We start from the raw sequence: 9486 nt of genomic DNA on the forward strand, positions 1-9486 counted from the left end.
TTGGTATCTATGGATTGATCACAAGCCGAAACATGGTTAGAGCTCTAATATGTCTTGAACTTATACTGAATTCAATTAATCTAAATCTCGTAACATTTTCTGATCTATTTGATAGTCGCCAATTAAAAGGAGATATTTTCGCAATTTTTGTTATAGCCCTTGCAGCTGCTGAAGCCGCTATTGGACTATCCATTCTTTCTTCCATCCATCGTAATAGGAAATCCACTCGTATCAATCAATCTAATTTATTGAATAATTAGACTTTTGAATAATTAGACATAGAATCCTCTAAACAAAGGCGCACATATTAAAATAAATAGAAATCAATACTATTTTCTTAGTATTATTTGAGAATATCCATTTTTTTTAGTAGATTATTGCATAGTATTCTTTTTCACTTAAATGAATTTTTGTATTTGTAATTCATTGATATTGCAATTTGAATATTGCAATAATTTATATTGAAAAGACGATAGCCAATTTATTGGCTAATTCGAATTCGTCTGTACAATTCGTAAAATTCTTTCTTATTTCTTATTTATTGTTGAAATCCAAAATTAAAGTCTCTTGGCTCTCTTCACGCTTTCTCACAAACAGATTAAAAAATAGATTTTTTTTTTTGAAGTTTGGATAAACCATTGCTTCGTCTGGTGTCTACAATACATATGACTCATTATAGTACTAATTTCATTTTTACCAGATCGAAAAATTTTATGTTGAAAAGAAAAATTTATAGATCCAATGTCACATTCCGTAAAAATTTACGATACATGTATAGGATGCACTCAATGTGTACGAGCTTGTCCAACAGATGTATTAGAAATGATACCCTGGGATGGATGTAAAGCCAAGCAAATTGCTTCCGCGCCGAGAACCGAAGATTGTGTGGGTTGTAAGAGATGTGAATCTGCCTGCCCGACAGATTTTTTAAGTGTCCGCGTTTATTTAGGGCCTGAAACAACACGTAGCATGGCTCTATCTTATTGATACGTTACAAAAAACTTCACTCGAATCGTCTGATTCCTCTTTACCGAAGAAGCCTGTGCTCGAAATAATCGAGCACGGGCTTTTCTGGTCAAAACGTATCTTGTCTTTATCACTTTATCATGAGTTATTTTCCTTGGTTAACAATACTTGTTGTTTTGCCGATATTTGCAGGTTCATTAATTTTCTTTTTACCTCATAAGGGAAACAAAGTCGTTAGGTGGTATACTATATCTATTTGTTTATTAGAATTCCTTCTAATGACTTATGCGTTCTGTTATCATTTCCAACTGGAGGATCCCTTAATCCAATTAAAGGAGGATTATAAATGGATAGATGTCTTCGATTTCCACTGGAGATTGGGAATCGATGGACTTTCATTAGGATCTATTTTATTGACAGGATTTATCACTACTTTAGCTACTTTAGCAGCTTGGCCAATTACACGGAATTCGCGATTATTCTATTTCCTGATGCTCGCAATGTATAGTGGTCAAATAGGATTATTTTCTTCGCGAGACCTTTTACTTTTTTTTATCATGTGGGAGTTAGAATTAATTCCTGTTTACTTACTTTTATCCATGTGGGGGGGGAAGAGGCGTCTATATTCAGCTACAAAGTTTATTTTGTATACTGCAGGCGGTTCCATTTTTTTCTTAATCGGAGTTCTGGGTATGGGCTTATATGGTTCCAACGAACCAGGATTAGATTTGGAAAGATTAATTAATCAATCATACCCTGCAACCTTGGAAATACTTTTATATTTTGGCTTCCTTATTGCTTATGCTGTCAAATTGCCGATTATACCCCTACATACGTGGTTACCAGATACCCATGGGGAAGCACATTATAGTACATGTATGCTTTTAGCGGGAATATTATTAAAGATGGGAGCATATGGATTGATTCGGATCAACATGGAATTGTTACCTCATGCTCATTATCTATTTTCGCCCTGGTTAGTAATAATAGGAGCGATCCAAATAATCTATGCAGCTTCAACTTCTCTTGGTCAACGAAATTTCAAAAAAAGAATAGCTTATTCCTCTGTATCTCACATGGGTTTCATAATTATAGGAATTGGTTCCATAACCAACATTGGACTCAATGGAGCTATTTTACAAATATTATCCCATGGATTTATTGGTGCTACACTTTTTTTCTTGGCAGGAACCGCTTCTGATAGAATGCGTCTTGTTTATCTCGAAGAACTGGGGGGAATATCTATCCCAATGCCTAAAATTTTTACCATGTTTAGTAGCTTTTCAATGGCTTCTCTTGCCTTACCAGGAATGAGTGGTTTTGTCGCAGAATTAGTAGTATTTTTTGGACTAATTACTAGTCCAAAATTTCTGTTAATGCCAAAAACACTAATTACTTTTGTAATGGCAATTGGAATGATATTAACTCCTATTTATTTATTATCTATGTTACGCCAGATGTTCTATGGATACAAGCTATTTAATGTTCCAAACGCAAATTTTGTGGATTCTGGACCACGAGAACTCTTTATTTTAATCTGTATCTTTTTACCAGTAATAGGAATTGGTATTTATCCAGATTTTGTTCTCTCCCTATCCGTTGACAGGGTAGAGGCTCTCTTATCCAATTATTATCCTAAATAGGTTTGCTTTTTTTTACTCGTCTGCTCTATTAATGCAGAAATAAGTAAAAAAGTATATAATGCAGAAATAAGTAAAAAAGTATAATTAGATCTATCTCGAATTTTTGAGAACCCTTTGATAAGGCGTTCAAGGGGTTCTCAAATAAAACATAAAAGTAAAAACCTTCATTTCATGAAGGTTTTATTTTATGTAATCATTTAGGTGTTAATGTAAACGAACCATAACTATGTAAGCCTATTCCTAATAGATTTATACCAAAATAACAAATCCAAATTATAAGAAATCCTATCAAAGCTATAAGTGCAGAATTCGTACCCTTCCAATTTGGATTTGTTCTACTATGTAAATAAATTGCGAATATGGTCCAAGTAATAAATGCCCAAGTTTCCTTAGGATCCCAATTCCAATAGGATCCCCAGGCCTCATTAGCCCATACTGCTCCACAAAGAATACCTACGGTTAAAAGGGTAAATCCTAGGCTAATGACACGATAACTCCAAGAATCCAAACGCTCCGTTAATTGATATTTGTAATAATTTGGAAATGAAGGGACAGAGGTTCTTTTTAAAGCACTTCTTTTTGCATAAAAATATTTAATATCACTAAAGAAAAATGTTTTATTTAAAACATTTTTTTTCTTTTTAGAAAAGAAATGGAAATTATTTCGAAATCTAATGATTAGAATAGCGGCAGATAATAAGGATCCGCACAAAAGAGTTGCATAGCTTAATAACATCATACTGACATGCATCATTAACCACTGAGATTGTAGAGCAGGTACTAGTATCGTGGATTGATGCATTTCAGTTAAAAGACCCGATGTGGCAAAGCCTTGCGTTAAAATAGTACTTGGCGTAGTTATTGTGCTTAAATCATTTTTAGAGTTCTGTATTTTAGGAATGGTATGAAGAATATACAGGGCCCATGAAAGGAAGATCAATGACTCATATAAATTACTTAATGGAAAATGTCCCGAGGAAGCCCAACGAGAAACTAAGAATCCTGTTATAGAGAAAAAAGTAACTATCATTCCTTTTTCTGACGAATCGCGTAATCCTCCAAGTTCACGAACTAATAAGGTTATAAAATGAATCGTAATCACAATTGAAATCGTTGAGAAAGAGATATGAGTTAGTATATGTTCTAAAGTTGCAAATAGCATAAGGGGAAGGTCCCATTACAAAATTGTAAATTTCGAATTGATTTCTAATCTATTGTATTCTTTTTCAAGAATGCCGCCACTCGGATTCGAACCGAGATGCTTGAGCACTGCTTCCTAAGAGCAGCGTGTCTACCAATTTCACCATGGCGGCTAACTTCAAATAATAGGTAACTTAAAAGAATAATAGCTATTATCTTGGGAATCGTCGATATTGGGAAAGTCCATAAAATTTAGGAACATTAGAGTTTTCATTAAAATAGACTTCGTTTGGTAGTATCGTTTCCATTTTTTTTTTTTACAATAAACTCTTGCTTTGCCCAATAGAAACACAAACACTGCTTGAAAGAGTTGGAACTTCTTTTTTCTAACTTGCAATTATAGAACTAATTTTTTCTAATTAATTTCCCCTTTACATTTTGAAAATTCTTTCAATACAATGAAAAAAATCCAAAAGGGTTTCTATTTAATGATGAAATTAAAATAAAATGGATAAATAGAAAAGGCTTTTTGGATTTTTTAAAAATTTCTAGAATGAAAGTCTTTATGCTCTTATTAATAAGATTTACTAACCTTATGATTTTGGAGAAGATAGGTGGAAGTTGTAAGTCCTATTGTAAGAATACTCCACTTTTCATAATTTTCCTAATAGAATATGAGGATTCTATTAGGAAAATTATGAAAAGTTCATTGATAGGAAAAGAATACTTAGCACACAGTATACCAAACAAAACTTTTTTTTTCTTGTATATATAAGATAAGAGGGGTTTTTTGTTCTAAGAATATTGTACCGAGTAATTCGACACATAAAAGTACATTCAAAGAAGAATCCAAATTATTAAATAATTGGAATTCTTTTTTGATAAGTCAATTCATATTATTCCAAAATCTTATTATTTGTTTGTTGCCCAGAAAAACCCTTTGGTTTTGGATGCTCATTACCGCTCGAAAATGATCTTGATTTTACTAAAGAATAAGATTGTACTATGGAAAAATAAGTCTTTTTCTTCCAAATATTTTTACGAATACGCTTTTTTGACATTGAAGTACGTTTTTTTGGAACTGCCATTCAAAAAGGAAATTACTTTTTTCTAGTTGTATGTGAAAGACATCTATTGCTGCAAATCAATCCTTCTTTCTTCTTTTTATTAGTATTTATACTTAGATACTGAAAGATACTTAAATTTTGAATTATTTTTTACTTCATTTTGTCTAATGCGGATAAGACAACAAGAATTTTTTAACATTTTTTCTTTATATATTTTATACTTTTTTTTTAATAATATAGAATATATAGAAGGGTTTCTCATTTAAATCTATTTATATCTATTTATATATCAAGTATACTCCATATATAGATATATGGTATGGAAGCCTATCCCCCATATAAGATAAGACGGGGGGATAAAAAGAAGGGAAAATGAAAATAGTTAATTAAGTTCAGAATGGTATTCCATAAAGGAAAGGAATTCCAATCAAAACAAAAAATACTGAGTCTCTTAAACAAGACATTCTAAAACTTAGGTAATTTATAGTCATTAGAATTTTAGTTCTATATGAAGTAAGGACTATTCGATAATTTCTTATAAACATAGGTTTTCATTGGAATTCACTCAATCAGTTAATTATGGAACAAGAGAGCTGTTTCATCTTTGTTTTAAAGAAATATAAAAATGAATTATGAATAGAAAGTAAAATGATTCCACTTTTTTTTTTTTATTTTTATAAATATCTTTATTTAGTTAATAAAATAACTTCGTTACCTAGTTATTTTATTAACTTTTTTAATTTAACCAACTAAACCCATTCTTAATTTTTAATTATTTCAATGAGATAAATTTTGGAAAAATTAAGAATTTCAGTATTTTTTCTTATTCTTTTTATTTATTCTTTCAGAAAGAGATAAGAATTGGTTTGGTGAATCGGAAACAATTTTATAGAAAAATTGAAGTAAAAATTGAAGTAAAAATTGCAATTTCTTTTCTTATGGAACATACATATCAATATGCATGGGTAATCCCTCTTCTCCCACTTCCAGTTATTATGTCAATGGGATTTGGCCTTATTCTTATTCCGACAGCAACAAAAAATCTTCGTCGCATATGGGCTTTTCCTAGTGTTTTACTCTTAAGTATAGCTATGGTATTCTCAGTTCAACTGTCTATTCAACAAATAAATGGAAGTTCGATCTATCAATATCTATGGTCTTGGACCGTCAATAATGATTTTTCTTTAGAATTTGGATACTTGATTGACCCACTTACTTCTATTATGTTAATACTAATTACTACTGTAGGAATCCTGGTTCTTATTTATAGTGATGGTTATATGTCTCACGATGAAGGATATTTGAGATTTTTTGTTTATATAAGTTTTTTCAATACTTCCATGTTGGGATTGGTTACTAGCTCCAATTTGATACAAATTTATTTTTTTTGGGAACTCGTGGGAATGTGTTCTTATTTATTGATAGGCTTTTGGTTTACACGACCAATCGCAGCGAGTGCTTGTCAAAAAGCTTTTGTAACTAATCGTGTAGGGGATTTTGGTCTATTATTAGGAATTTTAGGTTTTTTTTGGATAACAGGTAGTTTAGAGTTTAGGGATTTGTTCAAAATAGCTAATAACTGGATTCCTAATAATGGAATTAACTCTTTACTTACTACTTTGTGTGCTTTTTTATTATTCCTTGGTGCAGTTGCGAAATCCGCACAATTCCCTCTTCACGTATGGTTACCCGATGCTATGGAAGGGCCCACTCCTATTTCGGCTCTTATACACGCAGCAACTATGGTTGCTGCGGGAATTTTTCTTCTAGCTCGACTTCTTCCTCTTTTCATATCTTTACCTTTGATAATGAGTTTTATTTCTTTAGTAGGTACAATAACACTATTCTTAGGAGCTACTTTAGCTCTTGCTCAGAGAGATATTAAAAGAAGCTTAGCCTATTCTACAATGTCTCAATTGGGTTATATGATGTTAGCTCTAGGTATAGGTTCTTATCAAGCTGCTTTATTCCATTTGATCACTCATGCTTATTCAAAAGCTTTATTGTTCTTGGGATCCGGATCCGTTATTCATTCAATGGAACCTCTTGTTGGATATTCACCAGATAAAAGTCAAAATATGGTTCTTATGGGCGGTTTAAGAAAATACATTCCAATCACAAGAACTACTTTTTTATGGGGTACACTTTCTCTTTGTGGTATTCCACCTCTTGCTTGCTTCTGGTCCAAAGATGAAATCCTTAGTAATAGTTGGTTGTATTCGCCCTTTTTTGGAATAATAGCCTCCTTTACTGCAGGATTAACTGCCTTTTATATGTTTCGGATATATTTACTTACATTTGATGGGTATTTGCGTGTTCATTTTCAAAATTACAGTAGCACTAAAGAGAGTTCCTTGTATTCAATATCCTTATGGGGAAAAAGGATACCCAAAGGAGTGAATAGGGATTTCGTTTTATCAACAACGAAGAGTGGAGTTTCTTTTTTTTCACAAAATATACCAAAAATTCAAGGTAATACAAGAAATAGGATAGGATCCTTTACTACGTCTTTTGGGGCTAAAAAAACTTTTGCCTATCCGCATGAAACGGGAAATACTATGTTATTTCCTCTTCTTATATTACTACTTTTCACTTTGTTCATTGGATTCATAGGAATCTCTTTTGATAATGGAGGAATTGGTAATGGAATAGCAGAGTTAACCATATTATCAAAGTGGTTAACTCCCTCAATAAACTTTACCCAGGAAAGTTCTAATTCTTTTGTAAATTCATATGAATTTATTACTAATGCAATTTCTTCTGTAAGTCTAGCTATCTTTGGTTTATTCATAGCATATATCTTCTATGGATCCGCTTATTCTTTTTTTCAGAATTTGGATTTAATAAACTCTTTTTACAAAGGAAATCCTAAAAAAGAATTTTTAGATCAAGTAAAAAAAAATATATACAGTTGGTCATATAATCGTGGTTATATAGATATTTTCTATACTAGGGTCTTTACCCTCGGTATAAGAGGGTTAACCGAACTCACGGAGTTTTTTGATAAGGGTGTTATTGATGGAATTACCAATGGAGTGGGTCTTGCTAGTTTTTGTATAGGAGAGGAAATTAAATATGTAGGGGGAGGTCGAATCTCGTCTTATTTATTCTTTTTTTTATGTTATGTATCTGTGTTTTTATTCTTTTTTCTTTCTTAAGTTAAGGAATTTACAACAAGTCTCTTGCAAAAATAACTATCCTATCCCCTTTCTACAATCTCTCTATATCCTTGTTACATAAGGTAAGTATTGTATAATAGTTCGGTTTTCCGCGATTTTTTCCATTCCTCTGTGTAAATACCCTAATATGGGTTCACAATCAATAACATCCTCACCATCGAGAGTAACGATCAGTCGAAGAACACCATGCATTGATGGGTGTTGAGGGCCCATATTGACTATCATGAGATCTTTTCTTGTAAGCGGTAGACTCATATCCTTTCTTCCTTAATTCATTATTCCATGAAAATGGATTATTCCATGAATTCCTCAAAGCGAGGCTCATCAAAATGAAAAATCTAAGACTACTATAAGACTACTAAAAAAATAATAAAACAAGAAAAAAATTTGAACGATTAAATTACTGCTCCCGAATATTCAACTGACCGATTAATTTCTTATAACGTACTCTATTTTTCTTTGCCAAATAAGCCAGCAAACGTCGACGTTTTCCCAAAAGTCTTCGTAGACCTCTTTCCGATGAAAAATCTTTTTTGTGTAATTCCAAATGTGAAGCAAGTCTCCGTATCTTATTGGTGAAACTGAATACTTGAAATTCAACAGAACCCCTGTTTTCTTCTTTTTCTTCTTTAACCATAAATCCAAAAATTTTTCTACCTCCTTTCTTTTTCATGTATTTTTCTGATCAGGAAAAATACAAAATTATGTCAGTTATTTTGAAGTTATTCTAATCTCGTACACACACAAATTTGCAATTATTCATCTACTACTGGAATTTGGATTTATTTTATCGATGCAAATTGGATTTGGATAGAAGGGTACATTCTTTCTAATATTTTAGATAGAAGAAATGTTTCTTCTATCTAAAATATTAGAAAGAATTTTGCTGATTTATTTATTGCTATATGCAATTTATGGAATTGATACACCATTTAATTGATATCATTTAGCAAAATGAAACACAGCATATGCATCCATCTTTTGGCTCGAGAATTTCACGGGATAGAGATATGGTATAAGAAATAGACTATTAAGTAACTCTAAATGAATTGTGGATACATCTGTATCCTTAACATACTGAAACGATTGTCATTATTCGTATCAAACCAATAGCGATTCATACAAGCTAAATCTTCTAATCAATGGTGGGCCAATAATGAATTTTTTTGCATATGTATTAAGACGCTTGGCCTGATTTCGAAATTGTCCAGAGTTTTATATGTTGTTTTCATTGCAAAATGATGGGTCTCCTTCCATAACTTTCCAATTACGAGTACGAGAATTGAAAGACATGAAAATTCTCAATTCTCTACGGCGTCTAGTAGATAGAAACAAGAAAATCAGAAGAATCTTTCTCTCTATTCACTATCATTCCGCGTCTTCGACTTCTATTAGTTTCTTTTCTTCTTTAATGCAATAGCTATAGTTTGATATAAGAATCCATTTCTCAAAGTAATGGAAACCATTCTCTTATAGGAAATGGTTCGAAAA

General features: G+C 31.8%; 1 non-coding gene across 1 annotated transcript; it reads right to left on the minus strand.

Moving 5' to 3' along the window:
• Window positions 1-3842: 3842 nt before the first annotated feature.
• Window positions 3843-3922, minus strand: TRNAL-UAG (transfer RNA leucine (anticodon UAG)). Its single transcript has one exon. It is a non-coding gene; the product is annotated as a tRNA-Leu (tRNA).
• Window positions 3923-9486: the final 5564 nt, after the last annotated feature.

The sequence above is a fragment of the Triticum urartu genome, unplaced genomic scaffold, assembly GCF_056163025.1.
Source record: "Triticum urartu cultivar PI428250 unplaced genomic scaffold, HENAU_Tu73 scaffold2, whole genome shotgun sequence".
Classification (NCBI taxonomy): domain Eukaryota; kingdom Viridiplantae; phylum Streptophyta; class Magnoliopsida; order Poales; family Poaceae; genus Triticum; species Triticum urartu.